We start from the raw sequence: 11,252 nt of genomic DNA, 5'->3' as shown, positions 1-11,252 counted from the left end.
CACCAATATCCTGAGAGTAGGGCTGATCAGGGATAGTGGACGGAACTCATTCCACGAGTGTGAGGAGATGGGCGAGGCCCTAAATGAATATGTTGCTTCAGTATTCACGAGAGAGAGGGACCTTGTTGCTCATGAAAGCAGTGTGAACCAGGTTGATAGACTCAAACAGGTTGACATTAAGGAGGATGTGCTGGAAATTTTGAAAAGCATCAAGATAGATAAGTCCCCTGGGCCTGACGGGATATACCCAAGGTTACTACAGGAAGTGAGGGAGGAGATTGCTGCGCCGTTGGCGATGATCGTTGTGTCCTCGCTCTCCACTGGAGTAGTACCAGATGTTTGGAGGGAGGCAAATATTGTTTCCTTGTTCAAGAAAGGGAATAGGGAAATCCCTGGGAATTACAGACCCATCAGTCTTACGTCTGTGGTGAGCAAATTATTGGAAAGGATTGTGATAGATAGGATTTATGATTACTTAGAAAACCATAGTTTGATTAAAGATAGTCAGTCATGCCTCACAAGCCTCATTGAATTCTTTGAGGATGTGACGAGACACATTGATGAAGGTTGGGCAGTGGATGTGGTGTATATGGATTTCAGTAAGACATTTGATAAGATTCCCCACGGTAGGCTCATTCAGAAAGTTAGGTGGCATGGGATACAGGGAAATATGGCTATCTGGATACAGGATTGGCTGGCCAATAGAATACAGCGGGTAGTGGATGGAAAGTATTCTGCCTGGTGGTCGATGACCAGTGGTGTCTTGCAGGGGTCTGTTCTTGGACCTCTGCCCTTTGTTGTTTTTAATAAATGACTTGGATGAGGAAGTGGAAGGCGGGTTAGTACGTTTGCCGATGACACAAAGGTTGGGGGAGTTGTAGATAGTGTTGGGGGCTGATGCAGGTTACAACAGGACATTGACAGGATGCAGAGCTGGGCTGAGAAGTGGCAGATGGAGTTCAAACTAGATAAATGTGAAATGATTCATTTTGGAAGGTCGAATTGGAATGCAGAATACAGGGTTAAAAGGCAGGATTCTTGGAAGTGTGGAGGAACAGAGGGATCTTGGGGTCCACATACACAGATCCCTCAAAGTTGCCACCCAGGTTGATAGGGTTGTTAAGAAGGCATATAGTGTGTTGGCTTTCATTAACAGGGGGAATTGAGTTTAAGAGCCGCGATGTTTTGCTGCAGCTTTATTAAACCCTTGTTAGACACACTTGGAATATTGTGTCCAGTTCTGGTTGCCTCATTATAGGAAGGATGTGGATACTTTGGAGAGGGTAGAGAGGAGATTTACCAGGATGCTGCCTGAACTGGAGGGCATGTCTTATGAAGAAAGGTTGAGGGAGCGAGGGCTTTTCTCACTGGAGTGAAGAAGGAAGAGAGGTGACTTGAGAGAGGTATACAAGGTGATGTGAGGCATGCATAGAGTGGATAGCCAGAGACCTTTCCCCAGGGCGGAAATGGCTATCAAGTGGTGACATAATTTTAAGGTGATTGGAGGAAGGTATGGGGTGATGTCAGAGGTAGGTTCTTTACACCGAGAGTTGTGGTTGCGTGGAATGCACTGCCAGCAGAGGTGGTGGAGTCAGAGTCATTCGGGACTTTGGGCATATGGACATCAGTAAATTAAAGGGGTGTAGGTCAGGTTGATCTTAGATTAGGAGAAATGGTCGGCACAATATCGTGGATGAAGTGCCTGTCCTGTGCCGTACCGTTCTATGTTCTAAACTCTTCCCAGTCATTATGGTCAATGCATATTATATAAGTGGGGAGTGAACAGGAGTGGACTAAATTCAGAGACAGGCAAAGCACCACTCACTTATTAGCCTTGACCAGAACACCAGGGGTGGTATTCTCCCCTACCCGGCAAGGCAGGGGGTCCCGGCGTACCGGAGTGGCCCCAACCACTCCGGCGTCGGGCCTCCCCAAAAGGAGCGGAATTCTCCACATCTTTAGGGGCTCAGCCCGTACCGGAGTGGCTCCTGCTCCGGCGGCAGGCACGAGCGGCCTTTGGCTCCCCGCCGGCCGCCGCGAACGGCCTTCCGCTCTGACAGCCGGAGCGAACGGTTGGCCAAAAGGCCTTCGCCGGCCGGCATCAGGCCGCGCGTGCGCCGGAGCATCAGCGACTGCTGATGTCATCCTGGCGCATGTGAGGTAGGGGGGTCTCTTCCGCCTCCACCATGGTGGAGGCTGTGGCGGCGGCGGAAGAAAAAGAGTTCCCCCACAGCACTGGCCCGCCCGCCGATCGGTGCGCCCTGATCGCGGGCGAGGCCACTATGGGGGTACCCCCTGGGGTTTGACCGCCCCGTGTCCCCCTCCCCAGGCCCCCGTGCCCGCTTGCACCACCTGCTACCGCCAGCATCAGAGGTGGTTCAAACCACGTCAGCGGGAGAGGCCTGTCAGCGGCGGGACTTTGGCCCATCGCTGGCTGGAGAATCGCCGTGGGGGGCCCGCCAACTGGTGCGGTGTGATTCCCGGCCCCCCCCCCCCTGATTCCCAGGTGGCGGAGAATTCCGCCCCAGCTTTTTCAGCATTGTTTCTCCAGAGTTATTAAAGCTCTCGAAGGAAGGAAGCACAGGTTCAGGTGCTGATGGAGATCCGGTGCATCCTCAGTCACCAATAGTAATTATATATAAAATCGATGTCTTGAAATATGTGAAGGTATGATCGATAAGTTTGCAGATGGAAAATTGTTGGTGTGGTAACTAGCGAGGAGAAAAGCCTTAAATTACACGATGATACAGATGGGTGGGTCATATGGGCAGAACAGTGGCAAATGGAATTTAACCAGGAAATGTGGCAGCTCTTGTACAGGGTCAGTATAGACATGGTGTGCCGAGTGACATCTGTGCTGGATCATTCTAGAAAACATTGAACATTCAGTATCACGAGCAAGAGGGAAGAAGATGGAGGAATTACTGATTCTGGGATTGAACCCAGTAAGAGTTTGCATCTTCTGGGGAGGAGAGAGGAAGGACCCATTGGGGGATAAAACCTTAGGTTCTGCATTGTTCCACAGGAGAGCAGCATTTAATCATTTTGAAAAATAGTGAATAGCAGATTACCCATTGACAATAATTTGTTTGATTATTTTTATCAATTGGTAACCAAGTTATTTTTTATTTACAGTTTGGGGTGTCAATGGTGCGGCTATTACCCAACATTCACTGCGGCTGTGAATGTGCCCTAATCACTCCACAGGACCCAGTGCGCAGTCGCAGTGCTGGGTGAATCGAGCATGCGCAGTGCCACTGTGCTTGGAGTTCTGCGAGTGCAGGAGCGGCTGTTTGGGGCGGTGAGAGTCGGTGAGGCGGAGGGAGGAATGCAGACGGGAGCCGGGAGTCGGGGTGGGGAGGGAGTGAAGGTTTCATAAACACCCCCTGTTGGTCACAAGGCCGGAATAAGTCCCGTGTTGGCAGCTGCGGAGCTTTTATCGGGTGCCAGGCCCAGTTCCACGGCCGCCATCTTTGATTAGCGGTGCTTCAGGATCCCGGTGAGACTCTCACTGTTATTATTGGCCAGTCAGCCTGAACCTGTGACCGTTCTCACCACCTGAAACCGTCACAATGACCGCGTGATTGACGGCAGCTCTGGACCAATGGGAAGAGGAGGGGCGGGACTGGAGAATTGACCTAGAGCTGCTGGTCCTCCAACCAATCAGAGTGAATGAGGGGCGGTGCAGACTCACTGGGCCGATTGGCCTCCTTCAGCACTGAAGGGATTCTATGATTCTACATTGGATCCAATGATATGTTCACTCACACACTGTAGCCTGACTCTTATTAGAACACAGTGTTTGTTACTCTCAAAGTGAGTAAATCCTTTGCTGTTTATCCTCTGGGCCCCATCTCCACTATTATTGTCTGATTGTCCCACTGAGACTCTCACTGTTATTATTGGACAATCAGCGAGTCAGCCAGAGCCTGTGCCGCTCTCACCATCTGGAACCGTCACAATGCCCGGGTGATTGACGGCAGCTCCGGACCAATAGGAAGAGGAGGGGCAGGTCTAGAGGACCGAGTGAGGGCAGCTGGTCCTCCAACCAGTCGGAGTGAATGATGGGCGGGACCCGTCGTGATTGAAGCATGCGCAGTCTGGGTAATGACAATGTCGAAGGGCTTCTTCATAGAATCATAGAATTTACAGTGCTGAAGGAGGCCATTCGGCCCATCGAGTCTGCACCAGCCCTTAGAAAGAGAACCCAACTCAAGGCCACGCCTCCACCCTAAGCCCGTAACCCAGTAGCTTGGACACTAAGGGCAATTGATCATGATCAATCCACCTAAACTGCACATCTTTGGACTGTGGGAGGAAACCGGAGCACCCGGATGAAACCCACGGAGACCCGGGGAGGACGTACAGACAGTTACCCAAGCCGGGAATCGAACCTGGAGCTGTGAAGCAACTGTGCTGCGGTGCTGCCCTAACTTTTAATACTAAGAATCAAAGAAAAATTAACTATATTATATTGGAGAAAGAAGATCTCAATACAAACACAAAAATACAATTCAAATTCGAACTTTTCTTTTACCCCAGCAATATCCTGACAGAAACATAGGCCGGAATTCTCCATTCACACCGCTGCAGTGAATGAAGTTTTGGATGAGTGTCAAATTCTCCGTTCTGCATCAATTCCAAAATCGGTGAGAGGCGTTTAACAATATACAGGGAGCGAGAGATCGCGGGTGTGGGCGGAAACATTGTGTAAAGCTGTTGTAAGCTGCAAACCTCGGAAAAGAGATTCCGGGACCCAGTTTGTATCGAGCGGAGCTGTAGTTCATGTTCGGCTCGGGTTAACGGCCGCCACCTTTATTGGATGTGTATCAGGGCGCATGCACGTTTGTCATCTTTGTCGGGGCGATGTTTCAATGAGTGGGAGGAGCTTGTTCCCCATTGTTCAGAATGGAGACAACTTGTCCATCAAACTGGATTCGTCTTTGAGTCCCAATGTCTTATTGATGATGCAAAGCGGTGGCAGAGATGGAAAGAAAAGGAAGCCAATCCTGCTCTCCAGATTTCACTGTCTCATTGGACATCCTGTCCCATGTGTCCAAAGCTCTGCGGCCCTGTTCAGCCACATGAAGACCCAGGGTAGAAATTCACAACCCCGAGTAGATGTCACTGTCAAATCAAGGGACTGCTCTGACAACGAGGGTCAGTGTGCAGCGGGGGGCATGAGCAGTCATCCTGGACCCGGGAGCAGGAGGAGAGAATGTTGTGAATTTCTATCCTGGACTGACAGTGATTAATTTTGGAAACTCCTTTTACAGGGGATTAGTAGGGGAGGATTTACACACAGCAAACTCAAACCAGGCGAAACGTTTATCTTTCCTGAATTACATTTCTGGACTGACAGTGATGCCTTTGTAAACTTCTTTCACAGGGGCTTAGAAAGGGATTCGCAGACAGGAAACTCACAACCAATCCTCACATCAAATTCGGGTTACCGGGACCTGGAGATTGTCGACCTTTGTGTGTAAGCATTGAGTTCCATATCGTTATCACTCACTGTATAAAATGTCTACCTCCTGTCTCCCCTGTAGATCTTGTTCACAATCTTAAATCTGTGTCCCTTTTCACAATTTACTGATGGGAACAGTTTATAAAAATCTGTTGCTGGGTTTGCCGTTGTTGTTTCTGGTGCCTGGGTTGATGCCGGGTGGTCCGTCTGGTTTCATTCCTTTTTCATGTTTTTGTTGTGGTTGAATCAGCTTGGACCAGTCCATTTCGGATCCAGAACACAATTGAAGTCTCCTCCAAGAATCAATTGATCTGGATCCAGGTCTGGGATGGATTCCAACAATTTTTTTACAAATGTTTCTATGAGATCCCCTCATTGAAAAAAAAGATAGAGAAGCAGAATTAGGCCATTCAGCCCATCAGGTTTTGGAGTTTGCTCTGCCATTCGATCATGGCTGATATGTTTCTCATCCCCATTCGTCTTGTATTGTAGCTCTCTTGAAATGAATGCGAACATTGCATTTGTCTTTCTAGCTGCCAACTTTCCTTTATGTGTTTTGGGATGTGGGTGTCGCTGGCTGAGCCGGCATTTGTTGCCCACCCCTAATTGCCCTTGAACTGAGTGGCTTGCTGGGCCATTTCAGAGGGGGGCAGTTTGGGAGGATGTAAGGCTGAAGTGATGAAATGACAAAGGGGATAATGGTGCAAGATAAATCTGGGTGACAATGAGATAAGTAAATAAACTAATAGGACAAGAGAATAAAAGGCAGGTCCAGGTGAGGTATAAATGGCAACAGCAGAACCATTACCAGCACCAACTGTCTAAAAATATCGGAGTGATGATTATAATCTGAAATTACTGAAATGAATGTTGTGTCTGGAAGGTCAGGAATTGCCTGATCAAGGATGAGGTTCTGTTCCTCGAGTTTCCTTTGAGCTTTATTGGAGCAGTGCAGGAGGCTGAGGACAGAGTGGGAATGGGGCGGGGAATTAAAATGATCAGAAGCTCAGGATTATGCTTGCAGACCTGAATGGTGATGTTCCACAGTCACCCAATCCAGATTTAATCTCCTCAGTGTAGGGAAGATCCAAATCGTGAGCAGTGCATACACAACTAGTGGATAGCAAGAAGTACAAGTAAATCACTGTCACCTGGAAAGTAGTGTTTGGAATCCTGGAATGTGGGAGGGAAGGCGATGAACTGGTGGTTGTTGCATCTGTTGTGTCTGCATAGAAATGATTTACAGTAGATGTTCATAATAACACAAGTAATGGAAGCGGGTGGAGACCATATGGCTCATCGAGCCTCTGCATTATCTTGCTGGCTGTAACCTGCTCGTTCAGGCATCATTCTGGAATACTTTCCCAGTCCTTCCAGATCCATTTTATGACATGGAGACATTAGCTCCACAACCCTGTGAACGAAAATTTAGTCTGGCCGAGTGTCACCGAGCTGAAATCCAGTCTTTCTCTGACACATTATTCTTAATACCATAGCTGACAGGCTAAGAGTGAAAAAGTCAACTGTTTAGCAGTGAGGGGAAGAGGCAAGTTTGTAGATGTTCTACAGTGTTACAGACTCGTTGGATCTGCTTCTTCTGTCCCATCTTACATTCAGCTAATGGTAAAATGATTAAAATACTGCAACATACAGGCATTTGAGGACAACGGTGAGTTTGCTGCTCAGATTAAGTAAAGTCTCCACATCACAAAATGGACCTAGAAGGACTGGAGAAGATGCAGGCAAATATATTTAAATTATGCCTGAACTGGCAAGTTACACCTGGCAAAAGGGATTGGACAGGGCATAAACTTTTCTCTGGAAAGGGGAATAAAGGATGGCCTGATCATGTAAGATTATGAAAAGGTTTGATGTGATAGACAAGTGGAAGATGTTTCCACTGGATGAGAAGACATTTAAAGAGTCAACCACATTGCTGTGGTTTGGCCAGACCAGGTAAGGATGGCAGATTTCCTTCACTGAAGGACAGGAGTGAACTAGATGGGTCTTTACAACAACCAACAATGGTTTCATGGTCTTCAGTAAATTTTCAACAAATTCAAATTTTACCTTCTACCTTGGTGAGATTCATACCTGGATTTCTGGAAAATCATAGGGACAGGAAAGAAGATTTTTGAACATTTCTCTTCAGCGGATATAAAAATATTGAAAATGGGATAAAGGATGTTTGGCTGACAGTCAAACACTGTCCTGTGAGGTAATGAGACCTTTTGCTTCCCAATTGGCCGAGGAAGGCAGTGTGTCACAAGGATGGATAGGTTGACCGATTAATGGCTGGAGGATGGGGGCAGGTCATGTGATCAAACCTCCAGGAATACATTTAATCAAAGTTGGCGAGGAGAGAATGTTGTGAATTTCTATCCTAAACTGACAGTGAGGTTTCTGTAAATTTACAGGATACTGGAAGTGGAGGTTTAACAGACGGGAAACGCAAACCAAATGTCACATCGCGATCTGACAGAGTCACTCGATTCATCAGAACCTGAATATCAGCAGCATCTGGGTGTGGAAGGTAAAAGGTTTGTCTGTTCTGTCTGTGAGGGAAGATTTCAGGTCTCAGTGTGACTGGAAAAGCCCGAGATTCACAAACCCTGGTTAGACCAAACCTGGAGAACTGTGTTCAGTTCTGGACAACAAACCAGAGGAAGGATAGAATGGCCTCGGAGGGAGTATAGCACAGCTTTACCTGAATGATATCTGAACTCTCCAGGGTTAAATTATAAAGCGAGATTAGACAGAAATGTCAGAGTCAGCTGTCAGCACGGTGGCGCAGTGAGTAGCACTGCTGCCTCACAGCGCCGAGGTCGCAGGTTCAATCCCGGCTCTGGGTCGCTGTCCATGTGCAGTTTGCACATTCTCCCCGTGTTTGCTTGTGTTTTGCCCCCATAACCCAAAGATGGGCAGATAGGTGGATTGACTGCACTGAATTGCCCCTTGATTGGAAAAAAATGAATTGGGTACATTAAATTTATTTTAAAAAATAGAAAAAGGGCAGAGAAGGGCATTCGGTCCATTGAGTCCATGCTAGCTCTAATCAGCATGGTTAGCACTGTTGCTTCATAGCGCCAGGGGCCCGGGTGTGATACCCGGCTTGGGTCGCTGTCTGTGCGGAGTCTGCATGTTCTCCCCGTGTCTGTTATGGGTTTCCTCCGGGTGCTGCGGTTTCCTCCCACAAGTCCCGAAAGATGTGCTTGTTAGGTGAATTGGACATTCTAAATTCTCCCTCTGTGTACCCGAACAGGAGCCGGAGTGTGACGACTTGGGGATTTTCACAGTAACCTCATTGCAGTGTTAATGTAAGCCTACTTGTGACACTAATAAATGTTATTATTATCTGGAGCAATCCAGTCAGAGTTATTCTCCTGCTCTATCTCTGTACCCTCACCGGTTTATTTCTCTCATGTTTCTATCCAATTAAAAAAAAAAAATTATTGTGTCTATTTCCAAACTCCGTCATTGGCAGCAAGTTTAAGGTCATTGCCACTGGCTGTGTAAAAACATTCTTCCTCATACCTCCTGGACCATTTACATGCACAGATACGGAGCAACGTAGAAAATAGAAGCAGGAGGCCATTTGGCCCTTCGAGCCGGCTCCACCATTCATTACGATCAGAGCTGATTAGGCTCAATAGCCTAATCCCGCTTTCCCCCCATATCCTTTGATCCCCTTCACCCTACTTCTTGAAAACATGCAATGTTTTAGCCTTAATTAGTTCCTGTGGTGACGAATTCCAAAGGCTCACCACTCTCTGTGTGAAGAAATTTCTCCTCATCTCTGTCCTAAATGGTCTACCCCGTATCCTCAGACTGTGACCCCTATTTCTGGACACACCCACTATCGGAAACATCCTTCCTGAATCTACTCTGTCTCGCCCTGTTTTTTTTCTGAGGCCTTGACAGAAATCTTTGGATCCTCACTGTCTTCAGCTGATGTCCCGGGGGACTGGAGAATAGCCAATGTTGTTCCTTTGTTTCAGAAGGGTAGCAAGGATAACTCAGAGAACTACAGGCCGGTGAGCCTTACGTCAGTGGTAGGGAAATTACTGGAGAGAATTCTTCGAGACAGGATCTACTCCCATTTGGAAGCAAATGGACGTATTAGTGAGAGGCAGCATGGTTTTGTGAAGGGAGGTCATGTCTCACTAACTTGATAGAGTTGTTCGAAGAGGTCACAAAGTTGATTGATGCAGGTAGGGCAGTGGATGTTGTCTATATGGATTTCAGTAAGGCCTTTGACAAGGTCCCTCATGGTTGACTGGTATACAAGGTGAAGTCACACAGGATCAGGGGTGAGCTGGCAAGGTGGATACAGAACTGGCTCGGTCATAGAAGGCAGAGTAGCAATGGAAGGGTGCTTTTCTAATTGGAAGGCTGTGACTAGTGGTGTTCTACAGGGATAGTGCTAGGACCTTTGCTGTTCGTAGTATATATAAATGATTTGGAGGAAAATGTAACTGGTCTGATTAGTAAGTTTGCAGATGACACAAAGGTTGGTGGAATTGTGGATAGCGATGAGAACTGTCAGAGGATACAGCAGGAATTAGATCGTTTGGAGACATGGGCGGAGAGATGGCAGATGGAGTTTAATCCGGACAAATGTGAGGTAATGTATTTTGGAAGGTCAAATGCAGGTAGGGATTAGACAGTGAATGGTAGAACCCTCAAGAGTATTGAAAGTCAGAGAGATCTAGGTGTACAGGTCTACAGGTCACTGAAAGGGGCAACACAGGTGGAGAAGGTAGTCAAGAAGGCATACGGCATGCTTGCCTTCATTGGCCGGGGCATTGAGTATAAGAATTGGCAAGTCATGTTGCAGCTGTACAGAACCTTAGTTAGGCCACACTTGGAGTATAGTGTTCAATTCTGGCCGCCACACTACCAGAAGGATGTGGAGGCTTGAGAGAGGGTGCAGAAGAGATTTACACGAGGTTGCCTGGTTTGGAGGGCATTAGCTATGAGGAGCGTTTGAATAAACTCGGTTTGTTCTCACTGGAACGACGGAGTTTGAGGGGCGACCTGATAGAGGTCTACAAAATTATGAGGGGCATAGACAGAGTGGATCGTCAGAGGCTTTTTCCCAGGGTAGAGGTGTCAATTACTAGGGGGCATAGGTTTATTTAAGGGTCATCTTGACAAATACATGAATAGGATGGGAATAGAGGGGTACGGACCCAGGAAGTGTTGAAGATTTTAGTTTATACGGGCAGCTTGGTCGGCAGGGGCTTGGAGGGCCGAAGGGCCTGTTCCTGTGCTGCACTTTTCTTTGTTCTTTGTTCAATTTAGAGTGCCCAATTCATTTTTTGACAATTAAGGGCCATTTTAGCGTGGCCAATCTACCTACCCTGCACATCTTTGGATTTGTGGGGGTGAGACCCACGCAAGAATGTGCAAACTCCACACAGACAGTGACCCGGGTCGGGATCAAACCCGGGTCCTCGATGACATGAGGCAGCGGTGCTAACCACAGCGCCACCCACTTTTTATACGTTTCTGTGAATCCCCCCTCATTCTTCTGAACTCCAGCAAATACAATCCTAACCAATTCAATCTAATCTGCACACCTTTGAACTGTGGGAGGAAACCGGAACACCTGGAGGAAACCCACACAGACGGGGGGAGAACATGCAAACTCCGCACAGACAGGGTGGGAATTCAACCTTGATGCTGTGAGGCAGCAGTGCTAAGCACTATGCCACCCCCCTGTCTTGCAACCCTCAAGAGAAAAACAAATCCTTATCTCCATCTGAAATGGGTGACCCCTTAC

General features: G+C 47.6%; 1 long non-coding RNA gene across 1 annotated transcript; it reads left to right on the top strand.

Annotated features, from left to right (window-relative positions):
- Positions 1-4,331: 4,331 nt before the first annotated feature.
- LOC119961125 lies at positions 4,332-7,945 on the top strand. Its single transcript, XR_005459599.1, has 3 exons — positions 4,332-4,649; positions 5,390-5,482; positions 7,885-7,945. It is a non-coding gene; the product is annotated as an uncharacterized LOC119961125 (long non-coding RNA).
- The last annotated feature ends 3,307 nt before the right edge of the window (positions 7,946-11,252 follow it).

Source organism: Scyliorhinus canicula, unplaced genomic scaffold, assembly GCF_902713615.1.
Source record: "Scyliorhinus canicula unplaced genomic scaffold, sScyCan1.1, whole genome shotgun sequence".
NCBI classification, from domain to species: domain Eukaryota; kingdom Metazoa; phylum Chordata; class Chondrichthyes; order Carcharhiniformes; family Scyliorhinidae; genus Scyliorhinus; species Scyliorhinus canicula.
This window is presented reverse-complemented; position numbering and strand designations above follow the sequence as displayed.